The sequence below is a fragment of the Orcinus orca genome, chromosome 15 (genome assembly GCF_937001465.1).
Source record: "Orcinus orca chromosome 15, mOrcOrc1.1, whole genome shotgun sequence".
Classification (NCBI taxonomy): domain Eukaryota; kingdom Metazoa; phylum Chordata; class Mammalia; order Artiodactyla; family Delphinidae; genus Orcinus; species Orcinus orca.
The window spans coordinates 55,741,195-55,763,018 of NC_064573.1; the positions used below are offsets into that span (position 1 = coordinate 55,741,195).

At 40.0% G+C, this 21,824-nt stretch overlaps 1 protein-coding gene and 1 long non-coding RNA gene across 7 annotated transcripts in view; one reads left to right on the forward strand and one right to left on the reverse strand.

Annotated features, from left to right (window-relative positions):
- Positions 1 to 21,824, reverse strand: part of DLGAP1 (DLG associated protein 1) — an 833,306-nt gene that overhangs the window by 540,495 nt on the left and 270,987 nt on the right. For all 6 annotated transcript variants that reach the window (XM_049698295.1, XM_033439361.2, XM_004275937.3 and 3 more), the window contains exon 3: positions 8,847 to 8,961. The gene's annotated coding sequence lies outside the window, so the exon portion shown is untranslated. The remainder of the gene's footprint in view (positions 1 to 8,846; positions 8,962 to 21,824) is intronic.
- Positions 1 to 21,824, forward strand: part of LOC125961299 (uncharacterized) — a 196,062-nt gene that overhangs the window by 140,645 nt on the left and 33,593 nt on the right. The window lies entirely within an intron of this gene.

The following is a 21,824-nucleotide window of genomic DNA, read 5'->3' on the forward strand; positions in this document are numbered from 1 at the left end:
AATTATACAAGCTTATGAAACAGATACCATATTGAAAAGGAATCGCTTCATTTAGAATTATGACATAACCACATTAATTACATTTGCTAGACTGAATCCTGGAACTTTCTTTTTCGCCTTCATGACGAAAACCATCCCTGTTCTCCTGGACTCTCTTTGATTAAGGAGTCAGGCTCCTCGAAGCCTCAGGGCCTCCCCCTTAGGCTCACCCTGGTTGGACTTGCACCATCCAGTTGTACCAAGAATCTTACTAAGTCAGTTTAGACAGAACTCCCCACCCTCCATAACTGATCACCCTTGATATCTGATCAAATTCTTCACCTTCCACCCTGAGTATCTGATCACCCTGGTCTGCCTTTAGCAAGAATCCTACTAGGTCTGTTTAACCAGAGTCTTCTCTTGCTTCTGATGTTTCCTCTTAGTAATTTCCATCCGCTGACTCCCACCCTGCTCCTTGGCTATAAATCCCTACTTGTCCATGTTTTATTTGGAATTGAAACCAGTTCGTTACCGAGGTCTGTTTGGCCCTGTTGCAATAGTCCTGAATAGAGCTGTTTTAAACTGCTTTAACCACTGTCTAGCTCTGATTTTCTTTGAACTTCCCAGCTAATTCCTTCTTCTCCTGCCTCCTAACTGAGGGCCTTCCATGGAGTTCAGTCCATAATTCTTCTCTTTTTCTGTTAACCGTCTCCCTGGGGTGGGAGGTTGGCGGGCAGGGTTCATCTTATTAAAAATCCTATTAGAACTCAGGCCTCCCGTTTACCTGCCCAAGATACCTTCCTTCATATTCTAACTATGCAATATTTCCCATACCTAGAAATAGGTTCGAGTGAAAAATAATGACAATAAAATTGTCAGGAGAGAAGCAGTAATTTACAGGTCAAGAAAGAGATACATTACTCAAGCTTTTAATACCAATGCACACGTTATTTTGCCAGTAACTTTTCTTAAATAAAAATGGACCAAAATATATGAAACCATCCATGTGTCCCCTCATGAAATATTTTCTTATGTGTAACATTTAGAGTTTCTTGATCCCCAAAGGAGATTAAAATACATACCCAGTTAAGCCCCACTATAAGCTGCCGTTTGAAACATTTGAGTTTCTTATTACTTAAGACCCAGGAAGTCTTTGATTAGGAAAGCTGCCTTGCCAGGAAAGTGATTTTTCTTTCCCCAGGAGACAATATTAAAGAGGGCAATACTGCTGAGAGCTGTGTGTGCCAAAGGCAATACGCTGTATTTGTCAACAAATCCAATGTCTGCATGGAGAGGAGAGAACATCTCAGCTGTTCTACAGTGGATCGTCCCTGCATGTCATTACACGCAACACCTACGACACACCACCACTAACGACAAAATGCAAAAAAAATAAAACCCAAAACCATACAGGGAATTGAATAGTGTGGCCAGAAACCCAAACACGTTAGACAACATCGGAGCATAATGCCTGATCGCCACACTCTGACTGCAATCACCCGACTAGCTGGGAATTCACGTTATTAGATGGGTAATATGGGACTTTATTCAACAAGTTCATTCAAGTTTACCAAAGATGGTGGGGGGGGGGAGTGATCTCATAGATGACTCCCAGGTTTCCAACGGAAGCAACTGGGTGTGTGGGTCATGGTGACATAGATGGGGACAGAAAAGAGCAGAGGAGGGAGGAGAAGATGGGAGGGGGCGTTTATGCGCTGAGTGTTGGAAATAAGAGGTTGACGTGACCGTGAAACACCAGTGGGATGTCTTCTTATTTCATACACAGGAACCTAAATGTGATCAATAATTCAGGGCTGGGTTATTAAAGGGAATGAATTTACAGTAATAATTCAAACTACATCATTCTTGCTTCGCTTTTGCTATTTAAACATTTAGCAATTATCTGAATCTACTTTAACTTATGGTTTGAATTTTCTCCTAAATCTAGTGTCACTATCACTCCAACTGGATCATCTCAAATTGGCCACATCCTTGCTTTCAAGTATAATCTATAAAACTGGGGTAATCCTGGCCCTCTTGTCCTGATAAATAAGTTTAAATTATCTCTTAAAGACCAGCTCTCTGCTTTTCCCCTGTAGGACAACCAGTAAGGACAGGTAATGCCGCAGTCAGGTGGTTCTGATTGCCATGGGTCTGTGCCCTGCTCTGCCATGTACTAGCTTTCTGTTCTTTGGCAAATTCTTTAGCTTCTTTACGCCTCAGTTTCTTCATCTGTGAAACGGAGAGTACATTTCAGTCTTGGTTTATGGCTCAGTACATAATTTAAAAATATTATACAGGAACTTAAGGAGAATTGGTATTCTCCAATTGTTGGCTGAAAAAGTCCACTTATGACCATCAAATGAAGCTTCTTAGTGTGCGCTCATGTCTTCTATGTCTTCAGTGAGTTTTTTGTGAGTTTCCTCTATCATGGAGAAAAATATCTTGACATCTACCGACTGTGATGGTGGATTTGTCAATTTCTCCCTGAAGTTGTATAAAACGTTCTCAAAGTTTAGAGTAAGGATTAAGGGAGGTAACTCAGACAAGGTGCTCAAAACAATGCCTGGAGGGTAGCAGAATACGCCACCCCAAAATATGCCACTTTGGCACGGGGATTAGAGTCAAGGGCATTTGAAAAACAGCAGGTACAAGTAGAACCTTGTGTTTTGACGTCCCCTTTGCTTCCTAAAAGCAGGAGATAAACCTCCCATGTGAAAGATGTCCTCCCTGTACTGGGAGGAAAGAAACATTGTTATCACCAGAGGGGAGGATGAGAGAATTCCGTACAAAGAGATCTTATCGAAATAACTCATCCTCCTTTAGCCTCCCTGTATATTTTAGTTACGTTGCCACAATTCCGCCTCTTTGTTCAACCTAGTATATAAACACATAGGTCCTGCTACTTCTTTGGGTCTTTATTTCCTTATGAAGACCCCATGTCACAGAAAACTTATATTAAATAAATTTGTGTAATTTTCTGCTGTTGATCTTTCTTACATCGATTTAATTTTCAGGCCCAGCCAAAGACCCTAAAAGGGCTGACATAAAATTATATCTCCCCTGTATGGGCACAAACCTGAGTATTTAACATACGTTTGCTTTTACGTTTTTAATCCTAAATAAATACAAAGACCTCAAACATTTGAAGTGCCAGAGAGAAACGCATTGTGTATCACTACAATTATTTTGTCGGATTTGTACATTATTTGATTTATAATTCCCAGATCCTCTTGGGGTGGTAAAAAAAATGCCAGCCCTAATGCTGGTTGTTTAAAGTGGTATCATCTTTTCCGTAAACGTAGCTTTTAAATAAATATTTTAGGTGCAAATTCCCAGCACATGATGAAAATGCAGCGAGAATGAAATAAACTCGGCCAACGTGCCTTTCATTCTTTTCTTTTTTTCTTATACTTCTCATCAAGCTGAGGGCTTTTTACTACATAGTAAATGTTGTCCTTGGGTATTCTTATAGTGTCAACAAATACTAAAAAAATGTGAGTTGTGATAAACTCTGTTCTGTTTAATAAAAGAATTATTCTATCATACAACAGAGAATATGTGTCTTTCAGAGAGTATTTAATAGATCTTTTCACTAAAAGAAGGCCAAGTTTGGTAATAATTGGTCTATGTACAAATAACTACACTATCGTGAATGACTGGGTTGTCTAAGTAAACAATATCACACCATCACCTCCACCACTACCATCACCAGCACTGAGTGTGTATGTGTGTATACATATATATATTGCTCTCTCCTAGAGTCTGAAACAGCTTCATCAGTATGATTTTCATCCAGACGGTCATATGGCTCTGAGACATGACAAACACAACATCCCACAATTAGATTTTAGTTATCTTACAGGTGTCTAAAATAACCAATGTACTCAAACAGCACCAGCAGTTCTTGGCTCTAAATTACTTCTGATGAAAAAGTATAGAAGAATAAAATATAGTAAGCTTTATCTCAAAAGACATTAACTTGCAGACGATTTATAAAATACTGAAAGAGTAAAGAAGACAACAGGATGAAATCCTCTGCTAAGATCAGTGAAATAGTCCACGAAAACCTTATTGATTTACCCCTATTAAGGAGAAAGCTCTGGGTTTCTGCTGAGGTAGGACTGGGGTTAACCAATATCAAAGTGACAGTTCAACCTCAAAAGAAATGAATAAATTTAAACAGCAGAAAAATATACAACATTTGCATGAATTCTGTAGTAAAAGAATCATCTATTGACCAAAATTTAATTTCTTTTGCCTCTGGGAGTAAGGCTGCGTCAGACAAATTGGCTATAAACATAATTTTTCAGAGGACAAGAAAGAAAAAAATAAGGAATACCTTTGAACTTACTGGAATCATATACAAATCAAGAGCATATAAATATTTATTCAGACTCAACCAATGTCTTGAAGAATCTTTCACTTCTGTCCCAACGGTGGCCACATAACAAGACGTAGCCAGAATGCGATTTGCAAACTTTAAGCTTTGACACTGAGGGAGTCGGTCTTGATGATGAAAAGGGCCTTGTTTGCTCTATGTAAATCGCTCACAATGCATGGAATCAGATATCCTGTCTAGCTGAAAGCCTACGGTTGAATTTTCCCATTACTCTGGCCAAGTCTCAGATGACTAAATTACAGATACATTTTCCAAACTGGGTCCATCTTTTAGAGTCACAGATAAACATTTCTTAGCCTTGTAGAATTACCGTGGAGAAGAAGAATGGAATCTCCACTAACCTCTAAAACCATGGTTTGGGCTCTGGTCGGCTTAGAGGCCTGGACAGGTCTTTAGAGATCACTATGCTCAGCAGGTAAGTGCTGGATAGCTTTCAGATTATCCCTAGTCTTTAAAGCAACCTGGCAGATGATAACAACACTGCCCCCATTTTACAGATGAAGATACTAAGGTCCACAGAGGGGGGCGCTAAATTCTCCAAGCTCAGAGTGTTAATAAGTGAAAGAGCTGGGATTTGAGCACAGATTTTTCTGTATCCAAAACCCTGCTCTTTCAACTTCACTGCCAAATAGGTGACGCATTAGTTGAGGAATTGACACTCATACTGTCACGCCTGATTTGAAGGAGCATTTCATATGACCTGCATCCTGAGATTGCAAGATACGGAACTAGAATAATCCTTCAGGGACATTTACCCTAAATCCTTCTTTTTATAATGGAGGTAGCTGAGGCCCAAGGACTCAACCAAGGATGTACATCAAGGTAGTAACAAAGTTGGAACTAGATTCTTTTCTTGAAGCTTAACATTAGGCATGCCACAGGAGGACGTGACAATTTTAATTTTCTACCGTTTAAGTGAATGATGAAATACATTTTTGAGATTCCTGTTTTCATTCACTGCTATTATTTATGCAAATACATAATGTAAGAGGCTCTTTCAAAGGTGCCTTTTGAAGTTGATGCCACTACAGAACCCAGAGCGGAAAGAAATATGTGGGAACTTGGTTTAAAAACACACAGAATAAATTTCACACTGAGCTCTAAAAGCGGGCCTTCAGCCCAATTTCTGGAAAAAAATCAAAGAGCAGGCAGAAAACAGACAGGAGGAACAGTTATTTTAGCACGAAAAGTAGGATAAATTTACCAAGCCAATCATGGGACGATGTGTGCAGATAAAAGATGCAGAGAGAAAATTTGCCACATTGATACACGAACACATTTGGATGCGAGAAAGCAAAAAACCAGAAAGCACAATTGTCCGAAATGGGAATAAACATACGAGTGATGCCGCAGCTGCAAAAATTTAAACTCCAGGAAGAGACATTCGCAAAGGAACTTATTAACTGGATGTTCGTGGTTTCACATAGCCAGTGGCTCTTTTATAAAGCAAAACGTACAGTTCGTCTCGATAGAAATTATATCTCCCCCCCGTTGTACTCAACCAAATGGCAAAAAGTCCTTTTTGAAAGACTCTGCTTATGAAAGAGCACGATACTATTGACAGCCAGACGCTCAGGCTCTGAGTAGTTATTCCACCTAATCAAATGCCTGATGTATCGAATGTGGTCTTCTACAATAAGGAGGTTTTCATGGGATGGTAATTAGTCTTTCCCTAATGGCAGTTTCTTTGGAGAGCAGTTTCTTTGTAGGCGTTAAGTTCCTTGCTGAAACCAACCACTGCTTGCCAAACCTGTCTATCTGTTCCTCCCACCTTCCCTCCCTCCCTTCACTTCTATCCATCCAGCCGTCCATCCATCCATCCAACAAATATTTATGAGTCTATAACACAGTGGGGGATATAAAAATGTATCAAAAAGCTTACTGTTGGGGACTTTATGACGCTAAGATGGTCTCTGACCAGAAGACAGACCCTGTTCTTAATCTAGTACACCTCTCCACAATGGTGCATGCCGGCAACTGAGTCCTTTTATTGCGGTCTTTGAGTTCAAACTGCAGTGTAGGAACTGTAGTGCCGGACTGGATCATTTGTTTTACAGAATGGTTCTCAAAGGAAGGTTCCTGCACCAGCAGCAGCCACACAGCCTGGGAACTTCTTAGCAATGCAAATTCTTGGGCCTTGTCCTAGACCAGCTTACGTCTGAGAACCCAAATGCATCCAAATCACTTGGAAGACTTGATACATCACAGAATTTGCGGTACTAACCAAGGGTCTAGACCACTGGTGAGTGAAGTCAAGGGGTAAGAAATAAGTCGAAAACTTAGAGTGGCAGGTTTTCAATGTCTGATTAAGAAGTTTGGACAATGATAAGTTGGTCAATTAGGAAATAATTTCCGAGGAAAGAGCAGAAATGGTCAGACCTTTTATTTAGGAGACCTTGGAGTCTCATGAGACCACAGAAAGGAAGTCAAATGAGAGGCGAAGGCATTGTTCAGGGGAGAAGACACAGTCATTGACTCTTTCTGTGATGACCCAGGAACTTATCAGGCCTCAGATGAACTGGGACCATTCGCTCAGTCTGCATCCTGAGCTCAGGATGAGGGCTGCTCTAGGAAGTATCTCTCCACTGTTGTGGGATTCTCTTCATTCTATAGTTCGATTCTGTCCAGTTTGGGGATTTCTGCCTTGCCACCTGTCACTGCTTCCTTGGTTCCCCTGCCCGGCCTCTTTCTGCTACCCTTTTCCTTCCTCCCCCCATTTTCATTTCCTTCATTAGGAATTTGCATGTTAATTGCATCAGTTGAAATGTTTGCTTGTTCATTTGTTTTCACAGCTGCTCCTTAGAGAGCTCACCAATTACATTCCTTCTCTGAACAAAGGCTCTTCTAGGTCACAACACAACCACAGCCTTTACCTGGCTTCGTTTTCATCTGTTGAATATCCTCATGCCGAAAACAAACAAACCAACCCTGATTCACTTTAACGTGTTAAATCTGTTGCCAGCTGACCATCCTTAGAACTTTATGCTCAGACGTGCATAATTTGTCACGCCTTTCACACAAATAATGACACTGCTAATGAGGTTGTTTCCAAATAGGAAAGACAATAATTATATTTTTGTGTTTCCACAGATACCTTCTTGTACGTAAATCAATATACGGTGAGTAATAAGTACAGGTACTATAAACTATTATTCTATTATCTCTGTTCCAATATTTTGGTCATACTTCAAATCTTACTATCTATAATATCCAATGCACACGTGGGCCAAGATGTACTTTTCACTCTGAACATGACAATTTATTGATGAAGAAGTCAGTTTTGAAACAGACTTCCCTTTGGTTCTATGCCATTTGGATATCACACTTCAATGCCTTTAACACACAAAACGTTTTCTTCCTGGAAATAGTTCATTTAGGAGGACCATGTGATTTATTTGATGATTGAAAATAAAGTAAAAAGAACTACAACAGACACCTCTGGTTCCCTGCGTCACACCCCTTGGTTCACCTCTGATTTCAGCCATGGCTGCACAGATGGACGGTTCTGTGCCAACTCAGATTCTCTTTGCCTTTGCAGTGTCTACCACAAGTGACAAGTGCCAGCAGAGCCCAGAACTGTGGGGGAGTTAATGACCCAGGAGCAGTCCACAACCAAGGGGAAAGAGCCAGTGGATAAACCTTTGGCCACACATCCTTCAGGCAGAAATTCCAGGAGGGATCCCAGATCCCCTCGGAAGTCCCAGGGGGACCACGTTCCCACGTCCACCGTGAAGAACTCATTCACCTGCTCTTACTTCGGTCTTTGCTTCTTCCCCCATTCACTCTCCCCAGTGCTCGGGATCAGCTCCCCAATAAAGGAGCATGCCCAAGTGGTTGCCCTGGGCAAGCAAGCAAAGCAAACACGATCGATTGTTAATGTATTCAGCGATATCAATCCCCTTTAGATCTGATACCACGTATGTAGTATCTTTGAGTTTTCCATTGTCGAGACCTTTCTTTTTTCTTTCCATTAACTACACAATAAAATGAAAGGAGCAGAGATCATAGCATTGCCTCAAGTGTTTCCGTTGCCTTTCTTACCTCACACAGATCAAGTTGATCAGTCTCTGGTGATAAATTCAAATCCGTCCAACACGCCAAGAAAAAAGAAGCTGACGCTACGTCATCTCCTCCCACAATTCCACGCCTAACCTAAAGCACAACATTTTAGCCCGCAGATTTACGAAAGTGGCATCGGCCCGCTCTGCCGCTGCAGATCAACACCAAGAATAAAGATGAAACATATCAAACACATCTGGTCCAGATTCTGAACAGGCAACTAAGGAGTTAAAACAACACAGACTTGAATGTGTCAGCAGCCTATTAATACGCCTGGAATTACAAGCCAGAAATACTTTCATTAAACTCCACCATACAATCAAAAAAGAAAAAGTTACTTTACACAGGGTGACTGAAAAGGAAGCTGTAGAGATATGTGATTTAAGGGAAAAGGAGACAGTTTTACCTTTGATTATCAATTTTCCATTCTTCTTGCTTCTAAAGCAGGAAAAGATCCAAACGTTGCAGTTTTCTTTTTTTTTTAACCCGATGTCCCTCTTGGTATGTGATGCTCAACTGTTCTGAAACACAATTAAATGCAATAATTAGATGCAGTAACTACCCTGAAACAAAAAGATACTTAAGAAGATTGCCTAAGAACCACCCGGGCAGCCATTAAATTTAATGATGTGAGAAGAGCGTTTCACAGCAAATTCGTGTGGCAGGGCTCTTGCAGGATGTTCCACTTTATTTTTATGCTTTTCAGAAAAGAAAATCAACTATACAAATAAAAAACAATATCCCCGTAATAAATAGGTTTGCTGTTCTACAATCTACTTTTCTACTATTAATATTTATATCCTCTTTAAAAAGCAATAAAACGCAAGCACTGATCATGTGATTTTGTAAGACATATTACACACACAAGACTGTGTTCACTTCCTGTGCATTATTTGTTTTAACAACACTGCAACTAAGCAGCTGTGACTAAAAAAAGGGGTTAAAAAATATTCTTTCCAGGGTAGTTCTTTTGATATCACAGGAGGACACCAATTATGGCAGAATCTTTCCAAGGGCATTACTAGGTGCTGACTGATGCCTAAACCAAAGCATTACCCCCAATTAGTAACAATACGTTCTCATGAAAGCGATAAAATGGAACTTCTAATTGGGCCCAGACTTAAGGAGGGGGGTACCTAGTATGACCACATCACATGCTTTATGCTGTCATTTTCCTTTCTGAAAGGTCTCGGAGACAAGGACTTGTGTTACATGCATAAATGACTGGTGTTGAAAAATGAAGGAATCAACAGAATTCTGTTTCTGTTTGCTTCTAAGCAATATGATTTTGTGGCCCTCAGTAGCACATTCAAATAGCATCAGAGGGAATGAGAAAAACAGTCAATCTAAGTATTAGGCAGAGGTGGAGGGATATTCAGAATTGAATCTGGGGGTGAGTAATTTCTTACCGCCTAATTATTTACAAGAATGATAGTGCTTGAAGAAATGGAGAAATCATTTCACAGAAGAGGAATTAGAGGCCAGCAGAGGTGACAGGGCTTGCCTAATTTTATTAAGTTAAGAGACACAAAGGCAGAATGACATCTCAGAATCTCTGCCTCAAAGTTCAACCCCTTTCAAAACCCACAACACTGTTATTTGTTTCCGAAAAGAACGCTGGTCATTCAAAAAATTCGGGGTTAATACAATTCTCTGCAGAAGTCGTTCCAGCAATAATTTGAGGCTGGCAAGGTTGACAAGTTAAGAATTAGAAACGCTGTAGGTGGTAAAAAGCAAGAACAACAGTAGCACAAAAATATCATGTATTTTCAGAGCACATAAAGCACCTTGGGAATATTATATTTTCACGTGCATCTCATCTACCTATGTTATAAAAGATAAAAATGGTTTTCCATGATCAAAACCTTTCAGGTATAATTATCATTATGAGCCCTGGCTTATGTATGATTATTGTGTTAAATATTCTTAATATTGAAGGACACTAGACAAACTGAATTCTTCCCTACATATATGAGAAATAGGTTACTCAAGGAGATGCTAAAAAATGTTTACTTTCTAAACATGTGGAATTGACCATTTATTCATTTATAAATATGGAGAATCTATTTTGTGCTAGTGTTAATTTTCCATAGGAAAAAATGAAAATATTATGCAGTTTTTGACCGAGACACCCACATATACAATAAAAATCAATTTTATTACAATTGGGATGTTTTCTGAATTAAATAATACTTAGGAAACGAATCTCTTAAACAATGGGAGGTGCCTTAAATGTCATCTAATCTAGCAGTTCCCAAGTGTGGTTGATCATCTCAACTGTCTGGAAAGTTCGTGAAAAATACAAACTATAGAATTTCATGCAAGACCTATTAAATCAGACTATTCATGGGTAGATTCAGGGTAATCTGCATTTTGCAAACGCTCCCAGGTTCATTCTCCTGATCAAGCAGGTTTGGGAAACTTACTAATTCTTGCCTAATTTCCTTACTCTAGAGATGGAGGAACTGAAACTAAGGAATGACTTGCCCAAGGCATTTGTTGTTTGGTGACAGAATTGAGATTAGAATGCAGAATTCCTGATTCACTTTGTTATAAAGCAGAAACTAACACACCACTGTAAAGCAATTATACTCCAATAAAGATGTAAAAAAAAAAAAAAAAAGAATTCCTGATTCTTGGGTATATTTTTCCCTTCCCTCACCCCAACAGTCCCTTTTAAACTTTTTCTTCCTGCCCTTTTTCTATCACTGAGTAACCATATTTAGTCTCTATATCTGCGAAAGAATGAGAGCAAAGGAAAGGTAAAAAACAAAAATACAAACAAAAAAATAAACAAAAACAACAAACAAAACACCCTGACACGCACACACAGGCATCTGAACTTAAGTAGTCTGATTCAATGGTGTGCTCTTCCCACTGCACTGGGTTGTGCTAGAGTAACTACTTAGGGGTGTCTGCTCAGCCCTGTCCTCTAGGATCTGCCCAGCCTTCCACCACCTTCCCCAACCTTCAAAGGTGCCCTCTGTCCGTCGTGTGTCATTGAATCCTCATCCCTGTTCGTCGTTGGCTGTGGGGCGCTAAGGGGAGCTCACTAAGAAAGTGACATGTAACCAAAACCTTGAAAGACGTGAGGGGGTTAGTCATGTGCACGAGAAGCGTGTTCCAGGCAGAGGGAATGGCCAACGTTAGGGCCCTGAGGCAGGAGTGTTCCCAGGGGCTGTTCCTGGAATTGCTAGGGGGTCAGTGGGGATGGAGTAGCGCTGGCAAGTACACGATTAGTAGCAGAGAAATGGTGCCATGGGGAGGTGGAGGGAAGGACGGATCCAGGGCAGCTCAAGGCTTTCTGGCTTTTACTCTGAGTGAAATGGGGTCCACCACAGGAGCCTGAGCTCAGAATTGACACAGCTTCTGTTTCAGTAGCCTCATCCTGGCTGCTGGCTGGGAAGAGACCACAGGGGAGGCCAGGATGGAGCAGGTGGAAAGCTCGTCTTCTTGGCGAGAGGAGATGTTGGCTCAGACTCAGGTGGTGCTGGTGAGGAGGCATCAGATCCAGGCTGGGTTTCTTTTGAAGGAGAGTCAACAGGATTTCCTGATGGAGTGGGTGGAGGGGGTAAGGAATGAGGGAGGCAAGGATGACCTCAAGGTTTCTAGCCCACATAACCGGAAGAGGACGTGACTACCTATCACTTAGATGAGAAAGCATGTGGCTAGAGAAGACTTCTGGGGAAAAAGGATGAGCTTAATTTAGCCATATTGACTTTGAGAGGTCAGTACCGAGTGGGCTTCTCATGCAGGAGGTTGGACATATAATACTGGAATGGAAGCTCCCAGAAGACTTTCTGGCCTCCCATGGAAAACTGGTAGTATTCTTATTATCACCTACCACAGATGATTATGTGGATACTAAACACAATAATACATGTAAAACACAGTAACTGGTACATAAAAGAACTCAGCGCATTTTAATTCCCTTGTTTCCTGCTTTTACTTTCAAATATTTATTTCTCTTTTGACTGTAAGATTAAGTCTAGCAGACGTAGAGAACGGACTTGAGGACACGGGGAGGGGGAAGGGTACGCTGGGAAGAAGTGAGAGTGGCAAGGACATATATACACTACCAAACGTAAAATAGCTAGCTGGTGGGAAGCAGCTGCATAGCACAGGGAGATCAGCTCTGTGCTTTGTGACCACCTGGAGGGGTGGGATAGGGAGGGTGGGAGGGAGACGCAAGAGGGAGGGGATAGGGGGATGTATGTATACGCATAGCTGACTCACTTTGTTATAAAGCAGAAAGTAACACACCACTGTAAAGCAATTATACTCCAATAAAGATGTTAAAAAAATTAAATTAAGATTAAAAAAAAGATTAAGTCTACCTTTGTGTGAAAATTTCAATTTTCTGCAAGACGTAATAAAAACCGTGCTCTACATTTTGGCAGTCCTTCCTAAAATACAGTGAAAATAATCGCCTGATGAAATATTAATAATGCCACTCAATAAGTCATAAAGCAGAACTTTCAGGGAGCAAGGTAAATTTTCGTTGGGGCACGAGCTGAAAGATCTAAAGTAAACATAAAAACAGAACTGGAATAAATCCACAGACCTAAAAAGTCACTCAACTTCTCTCAAATCCGCCTCGATTTTTAGCAACGATTAATTGTCCTTCGGTATAAAGCAGACGCAGAAGTGTGGGAGAGATGATCATTCGACCACAGGTCCTCGTGGTGCACAGCTGAGGAAGCACAGAGGGGAGCTCTGGAAATTCTAGAAAGAATCCTTTGAAGTCTACAATTCTATCTTTAAAATGAGTTTCTTCATTTACAAACGCCTCTTCAACTAAACACAGTTTAAAACAGAAACCCCGTAAGTTCAAACCCTGTTTTATAGACAAGGCTAATGAGTACTAGTGCCGTGACCTGTTTTATCCGAGGTCACAGTTTGTAGATAACAAAGCCAGAGCTAGACCACAGGCCTCCTAACTTCCGGTATAGTTGTCCTTCCACTCAAATAGTTTCTCTTCATTTTTCTTTTCTTTTTTTTTACCCAATTACCTCTTTCACCAAATAAGCAGCATCAGTTTTTGAAATCTCAAGTTTTCTCATAAAATGTTACTCACGTTTATAGTCCGTAACACATTGTGCTTGTTTGAAGACCAAAAGTTAAACTAGCTACAAGCCTCCTAATCCTCTCACCCCTGCAGGTCTTAGAGTAAGAATCAATTTCACAACAAGGTCTGCAATTATTCTGCTACTTCCCATATGTCTGAGGCAGCCTTAGGCCAAATAAAAAGCAAAAAAAGGAAGACTAGCCAGTTGCCACTGCCTTTGCAAACCTCTTTGCTGACCGATTCCTCATTTGTAAGAAACTTCAAAGCAGGGCTGGACACATGGGCGTTGCCCACCTGGGCAGCTCCATGGGGCTCCATGCTCAGAACAGCCCTGTGCTGCTTAATGCCTTTATATTTGAGCCAGTGTTCTGTGGGTACAGTCCAACAGGATAATAGAGCACGTGTGTGATCGGGGGTACCTGAATAATATGCCTGTCCCCAGACATCCCTCGCTGCCTCATCTGCATATAACATGCGTGAATGTGAATTCTGGTAGACGCACAATTCCTTGGAGGTCAGTGAGATCTGCTGAGTGTGCTATGTCTATGGCTGCCAGTCCCAAGAGGCCATGCTTCCCAATGGGAACCAGAACTTGGCTCTAACTTTGCAAGAAGACATTGGTGTTCTAAGAAACACAGATGACCAAGAAACCCTATCATATTGTTTATTTCTTGCATGTTTTCCATTGTAGTAGCCAGCTGCTTATGCTGAAGATGATACATAAAAAGGAAGAGAAAGGAAGGGCAATCGTAGTTCTTTTTCTCCTTCACTCATCAGAAAGCCAAAGGGAGACTATTGGTACATGTTGGTACACGTATCAATAAGTGAAATAAAAATGGTAGGCTAAGTTTTGTGTAGTGTTTCCACTGTTCTGGTAAGAATGACGTATGTATGCATATCTATGACATACAAATTGCATGATTTTGGTGATTCTGCATGAAAGTTAGATGTTCTTATATTTGTATTGCACAATATAAAGATGAATGGTTAAATTCATGCTAATAATTTAAACTTTTGCTTTTCTTTACCTGGAACTACATTAAATAGCCAATAAAAAATGCTACAAGTTGAGAGACAGATGGTGGAAGAAAAGAAATGGTTTTAGACGTGTGCACATGTAACAACCCTCTGTCCTGCTTTTTGAACGAAGGGCCTGCCCTTTCATTTTGCCCGGAGCCCTGCTAATTACATAGTCATTAACATTCACCCTGTTGTAATGAATTGGCACAGACGGTAGCAATAGCTTCAAGCCTTGTTAAATTACAGTTGAAGCACTGTATATAGAATTTTGGAACTGGACCACCTACTTCTGAAAATCCTGGTGTAAATGTGAACTAAATTAATCTAGTCTCTGTTTTTCTCAAATGACTCAATGTCTTCTTCTTTACCAGTTGACCACTTGAACATCTGATCAAAGGTCCTACACCTCAAGCCAACTTACCTCCGAAGTCCCTCAGTGTTTAATTTAATTTCTAATTTAATTTAGTTTCTAGCTTCCATTGGAAACTTCATTGCCTTCAAGGTCAAATCCTCAACCGGGGAAGAGAGAAAAGTCAGTGATGAAAGTGATTTACTTTGAAGTGTGAACAATGTAGAGACCTGACACTTTCAAGGGATATTCACATTTTAAAGATGCTCTTCACACTGTCTAGATGACCTTAATGTGTAAGGAACAACGCTTCTAAGGGAGAAATCTATCACTCTCTGTTAAGAAGGCCCTTCTACCCCAATCCACTTGATATAATGAGTCTTAACCTATTTCTGAACAAGTGCACATTTTTTTTAGTTGAAGTATAGTTGCTGCACAACACTATGTAAGTTAAGGTATACAATATAGTGATACACAATTTTCAAAGGTTATACTCCATTTATAGTTATTGTAAAGTATCTGTTATCCTCCCCGTGTTGTACAATCTATCCTTGTAGCTTATCTTACACCTAAGTTTGTACCTCTTAATCCCTCACCCCTCTATTTCCCCTCCCCCCTTCCCTCTCCCCACTGCTAACCACTAGTTTGTTCTCTGTATCTGTGAAGCTGCTTCTTTTTTGTTATATTCACTAGTTTGTTGTATTTTTAAGGTTTCATATAGAAGTGAGATCATCCAGTGTTTGCCTTCCTCTGACTTACTTCACTTAGCATAGTGCCCTCCAAGTCCATCCATGGTGCTGCAAATGGCAAGCTTTCATTTTTTATGGCTGAGTAGTATTCCGCTTTGTATATGTGTGTATATATCATATATATACGCACATATACACCAATATACCACATCTTCTTTATCCATTCATCTCTTGATGGACACCTAGGTTGCTTCTATATCTTGGCTATTGCAAATAATGCTGCTATGAACACTGGGGTGCATGTATCTTTTCTGAATTAGTGTCTTTGGGGTTTTTTTGGATATATACCCAGGAATTGAATTGCTGGGTCATATGGTAGTTCTATGTTTAGTCTTTTGAGAAACCTCCACACTGTTTTCCACAGTGGCTGCACCAATTTACATTCCCAGCAACAGTGTACAAGGATTTCTTTTTCTACACATCCTCGCCAACATTTGTTATTTGTGTCCTTTTTGATGATAGCCATTCTGACAGGTGTGAGGTGCTATCACATGTGGTTTTGATTTGCATTTTCCTGATGATTAGCGATGTTGAGTATCTTTCCCTGTGCCTGTTGGCCATCTGCATGTCCTCTTTGGAAAAATGTCTATTCATTCCTTCTACCCATTTTTTAATCAGGTTGTTTGTTTTTGCACACAATTTTTTTGTGTGTGTGTTTTTGTTTTTTTGTGTTTTTTTTTCTGCGGTACACGGGCCTCTCACTGTTGTGGCCTCTCCTGTTGCGGAGCACAGGCTCCGGACGCGCAGGCTCAGTGGCAATGGCTCATGGACCCAGCCACTCCGCAGCATGTGGGATCTTCCCGGACCGGGGCATGAACCCGTGTCCCCTGCATAGGCAGGCGGACTCTCAACCACTGCGCCACCAGGGAAGCCCTGCACACAATTTTTTTTAAATGAGGTAATGTGTGCTCAGACATACCCAAATTTTCCTAATCAAATGAAAAAGGCTTCACAGTCCTGAAACACACAGGCTTATTTCATGTCTCTTTAAAGCTCACCATAAAGAAATGCACTTTAAGATATGCAGTGCTAGTTGGAAACTTAGCCTCTATTTTATTTTCTTTTTAAATTTGACCTGTATTCTTTCCATCCTATCCTCATATCTCAGTTTATCTGTGGCAACTTCGCAGCTTCAAGCGTTTGGTTAGAGGACCCGCTGTGCTGAAATGTACAGGTACTGCCCCCCACCTGACTCACTTCTCTACAGACAGAATGATTTGGGCTCCCTGGTAAACACAGGGTATGTAATGGCTCACTGATACCTCAGCTGTTGCCCTGTTATAAAAAGACTGACTGCTTACAACTGTTAGAGCACGATTTAGTGATACCTTTTAACCCACGTGGCTGAAGACTAAAAGACGTTTTCCCTATGGCAGATTTCTCATAAGAAGTTCCACCACCCAAGAATAAATTGGAGACTGTGATATTTACTGTCAATGACTTAAGTGGGAACTCCCAACGTCTTGGATTTACACAGCCTTTCTTTCCTAAAAATCTCAAAACTTAATATGTTTATAAATAGTTTTCTAAAAAAACAACAAACAACTCCCCTCCCCAAACCCACTAGGACTATGATAATCTCTTTGGTCCTACTGAATCCCCATTGCTTTCTCTTCGTTCACTGGGCTGGCAGGCTTCTACATGCCTTTCATTCCCCCCCCTCTGGATGAACTTAATGGAACATAATAAGAACAGCCTCATTTACTGAGTGCTGGCTATACACCAGGCATTGTTCTAAGCACATTACCCGGATTGTTTCATTGAAAATTCACAATAACCCTATGAGGGAGGTACTGCTATTAGCGCCATTTTACAGATGAGAAAACTGAGATGCAGAGATGGTAATAAATGACCAAATTATTAATGCTGGTGAGTGAAGGTACCAGCTTTATTTATATCAGACGTAGACAGTCTGATCTCAGCCACGCACTCAACCACTATTTGACCTCTTGGTGTTTGCCTCAAGCCAAATATACAGATTTCTCTTTCATCAACTTTATTTCCATTCACCTACCTAATTCCTTTATACCAGGCTGACTGTAAGGATTTCAAAGCCTACCGTGTCCCAGAAACTATAAATAAATGACTTCATTTAGATATTATCATTATTTCATTTTTATAGATGCCAAAAGAGAGGCACAGAAATTAAATTACTTGGCCAAGGTCACAGAAAATATTGGAGTTAGGATTTAAATCTAGTTCTTTTTTATCACTGTGTGACATTTTACTCTTCTGTGTTAGATTTAGTTTTCCTTATTCTTAAAAATCACTTTTCCATGCCAAAGTATAGAAGAGCTTTTGACTTCTTCTTTTCTTTTCTTTTCTTTCTTTCCTTCTTTCTCTTCCTTCCTTCCTTCCTCTCTCTCTTTCTCTCTTTCTTCCTTCCTTCCTTCTTTCTTTCATTCATTCACTTATTTATTTAGCTGATGATTAGTTCAACTGTTAGAGCCAAAATTTTAGTAGCCAGGGACCCAGGTCTTAGTTCCAACCCCCAGGTATGCCAGTTGGCAACACTGTGGTTCCATGGCCACAAATTGTACATTTGTTTCCAAGCGCCACTTCCCAATGCATGCTGAGAATCACCAATCAGTGAATTATGCACTTTTAAACATGGACTGGACTTTATCATTCATAAAATCTAATTTCTTCATTTCATAGATAAGAAAGGCACAGAGAGGTTAGGTATCATACCTGAGATCACACAGCAGTTTAGTAGCAGAGACGGGACAATAATTTAGATTTCCTGACATGAAAACTGGGGTTTTCTTCCCATACAAAGGCAGCCTGACTGGCTATTTTTCACAGTGTCTTAAAAATACATTCATACATTCAACACAGATTGAGGGGATACTATGTGCCAGACACTGTTCCAGGTACTGGGAATGGGGTTGTAAAGAAAAATTCCTGCCCTTAAGGAGCATTACCACCTGGCATTGTAATGGTACAACGTAATGCATCTATATTTAAGTTACTTTGAATTTAATCACTTAAAAAGAATGATTACTTAAGAAGCACTGGCTTGAAATATGGATGGTCCAAAGCCATAAGAGATGGTAGAGCCTATTGTTATATCTACTATTTTGTATATATAATCAAAGTCCAGTCATTACACATAAATAGGGGTGGTGTGAGTTTTGCAGTATCAACAGAGAGATGAAGATAAGGTGCCTGCCCTCAAGGAGTTTAAGGAAGAAGCATGAGTCACGTGGATTAGAGGAGAGGGTTTCCCCTAAAATTAAACCTCTTAAGCAAATTCCGTAACATTCCAAAATTATCTTTTACTCTGTAACAATTAAAAATCACCCTCTATAGTTGCTGACAATTACAGTTATACTTAAGCAAAAAATATGAAATCCCAAAGCCCCAGTTAAATTTTCTGAAATTGATCTATTTAAAGTCTTATTAAATGTTGAATACCTTATTTTGTGTCAACTTGTCCAGTGGCAGAGAGATAACAATAAAAAAAATGTAAATTTGCCTTGAAATCAACATACAACCAACCTCTTTCTCTCGTCAATGATAACGAAATGACAAAACTGAGCTCTTGGTCACAAAGGCTGGCTGTATTTGCTAATAATCTGAAAAGAAATGGCCACCCTAAAGCTATTTCAATAATGGAAAACAAAAAGCAGTGCAGTTTAAAGTTCTATACTAAGCCTATTCTTTAATTACAATATTTTGCAACGTCAATACACGCCATTATCTGCAGTAACCAGGGATTAAAAAATATATAATACAGTTATGTTTCGATCACAAACTAGGCTCTAGTTGTCTTCCAACATATTAAATGCTTCGGTCCGACTCTCCCACTTAATAAGAATGTTGAGTATCGATGTGGCTGATATCATGTTACCTTGAAGTCTCTGACATGGAGGGTCAATACGAAAACATCTTGATTAAATTCCAGCAACAGTAAGACATGAGAAGCTGGTATATAATTTATCGTTACCAATTCATAACTGTCTTTGCTCCTAAGCCAGCATACGTGCTGGGCTGCTGAGAATGCACTATTCACAAGTATTTTCATCTCTCATGCATTCCTTATTCACCCTTCTGAGGGGTAAACATCCCAGAATTCACACTCAGAAAACATCCTGAAGGGCAACTTTTGGAGAAAAATCTAAAGGGTTAGCAACTGTAGTTGAACTAACTTTTAGCGTCGTTCCTACATTGCTCACGGTGCCTTTAAAAGACGACCCAGTAAGGGAAATATGTCTCGGGAGCAAGCCTGGCTAATCTACGTGGAACCACGCTGCAGCTGTCGAGTGCCCAAATGATGCCGTTTGCTGTAACTTAATTTCTACAGTTCCCTCATGGTTCAGACTGGGCAGCAGATTCAGCAGAAGTAAATTATGTACACTTACCATGGCCAATGCTACCCCAATCAAATGTCTGCTAAAATAGAAGGCAATGAGGCTAATTTTTATGGTAATTAGGTGATATGCTCAATTCCAGAGGCAAAGGCAGTGAACAGAAAGACAGGGAGCCTCCTTTTATTTCCTTTACCTCCATCACAGACGGAAAGTATGTAGGGCCATCTCTAGAAAATGCTGTGTCTTCAGCACAGTTCTAGGTCCTTTTCCTGTATACCTCCTTTTTTAAAAGTTATTTTATTGAAGTATAGCTGATTTACAATGCTGTTTCACAACATACAACTATACAACATACAACTATACGATGTTGTATAGTTTCTGCTGCACAGCAAAGTGATTCAGTTATACATTCTCCAAAGAAGACATAATACAGATGGCCAACAGACACATGAAAAGATGCTCATCATCACTAATTATTAGAAAAATGCAAATCAAAACTACAATGAGGTACCACCTCACATTGGTCAGAATGGCCATCATTTAAAAAGTCTACAAATAAAAAATGCTGGAGAGGGTGTGGAGAAAAGGGAACCCTCCTACGTTGTTGGTGGGAATGTAAATTGGTACAGCCACTATGGAGGGCAGTACAGAGGTTCCTCAAAAAAATAAAAATAGAGTTGTCATATGATCCAGCAACCCCACTCTTGGGAATATATCTTGTATACCTCTTTACCAATTTTGTATCTTTTTCTCAGATACCATTTTTCGAGTGTCCCTTCATCAAAACTCCTATACCTGACAAGTAGTAGGCCAAGAAAGCCTCGTTGTCCATACAGACTTGAGACACTCTTCTCTCACTGAGAGGCATCCAGAGGCATGGCCATCAAAAGCCCGTTCTGCTCCCTCAGGTGGTACCAGCACGGACTGGTGAAAAACCCAGCCAACCGAAATAAGAACGGAAAGGAACTGAAAACTCAATTGCCATTGGAACCGTGGCCCAGATAAGTAGGCCGGGACTTCATACCAAACTCCAGCAGTGTGACTACTGCTACAATGAAATACTTAAATAGGATCCTAATTTAACAGACAAAAGGTCCAGGATACAATAAAAAACCACCTGTCATACCAAAATTCAAGAGAAGTCACAACTTAAGTAAGAATAACCAACTGATGGCAATACTGAGATGAGTCAGATGGTTGAATTATCTAAAGAGAATTTTAAACAGCCATCAGATCAATGTTTCAACAATCAACTGCAAATTCTTTTGGAACATATGAAACAAAAGAAACTTCAGCAGAGAAACAGAAGTTATAATGAAGGACCAAACGGAAATTAATAGAATTGAAAAATACAATAACAGAAATAGTAGAAGAAAACAACTTGGTGGGGGTGGACTGAAAAGAGGGGTGGAGCAGACAAAGGACGTATCATTGAATTCACCCCGTCTGAACAACAGGGAGAAAACAGAATATTTTTAAAATAAATAGAAAGTTCAAGGGTGTGCAAGGCAATAACAAAAGATCCAAATTTCAGTTCATTAGAGTCCCCAAAAAAGAAAAAGTGGGCCTGAGAGAATATTCAAAGAAATAGTGGCTGAATGCTTCTCAGATTTGGTAAAATACACACATCTGCAGACTCAAGGAGCTGATGAAAATACAAACAGGATAAACCCAAAGAAGTAGACACCAACATATTATAATGAAACCTATGAAAATAAAAGACAAAGAAAATATCTGAAAGCAGCCAAAGAGAAACAAGCATTTCTATGGAGGAACACCAATGTGAGTAACAGAAGACTTCTCACTTCAAACTCTGGAGGCCAGAAGGAAGTGGCATTTTTCAAATGACAAAAGAAAATAACTGTCAGTTGCAAGTTTAATATTC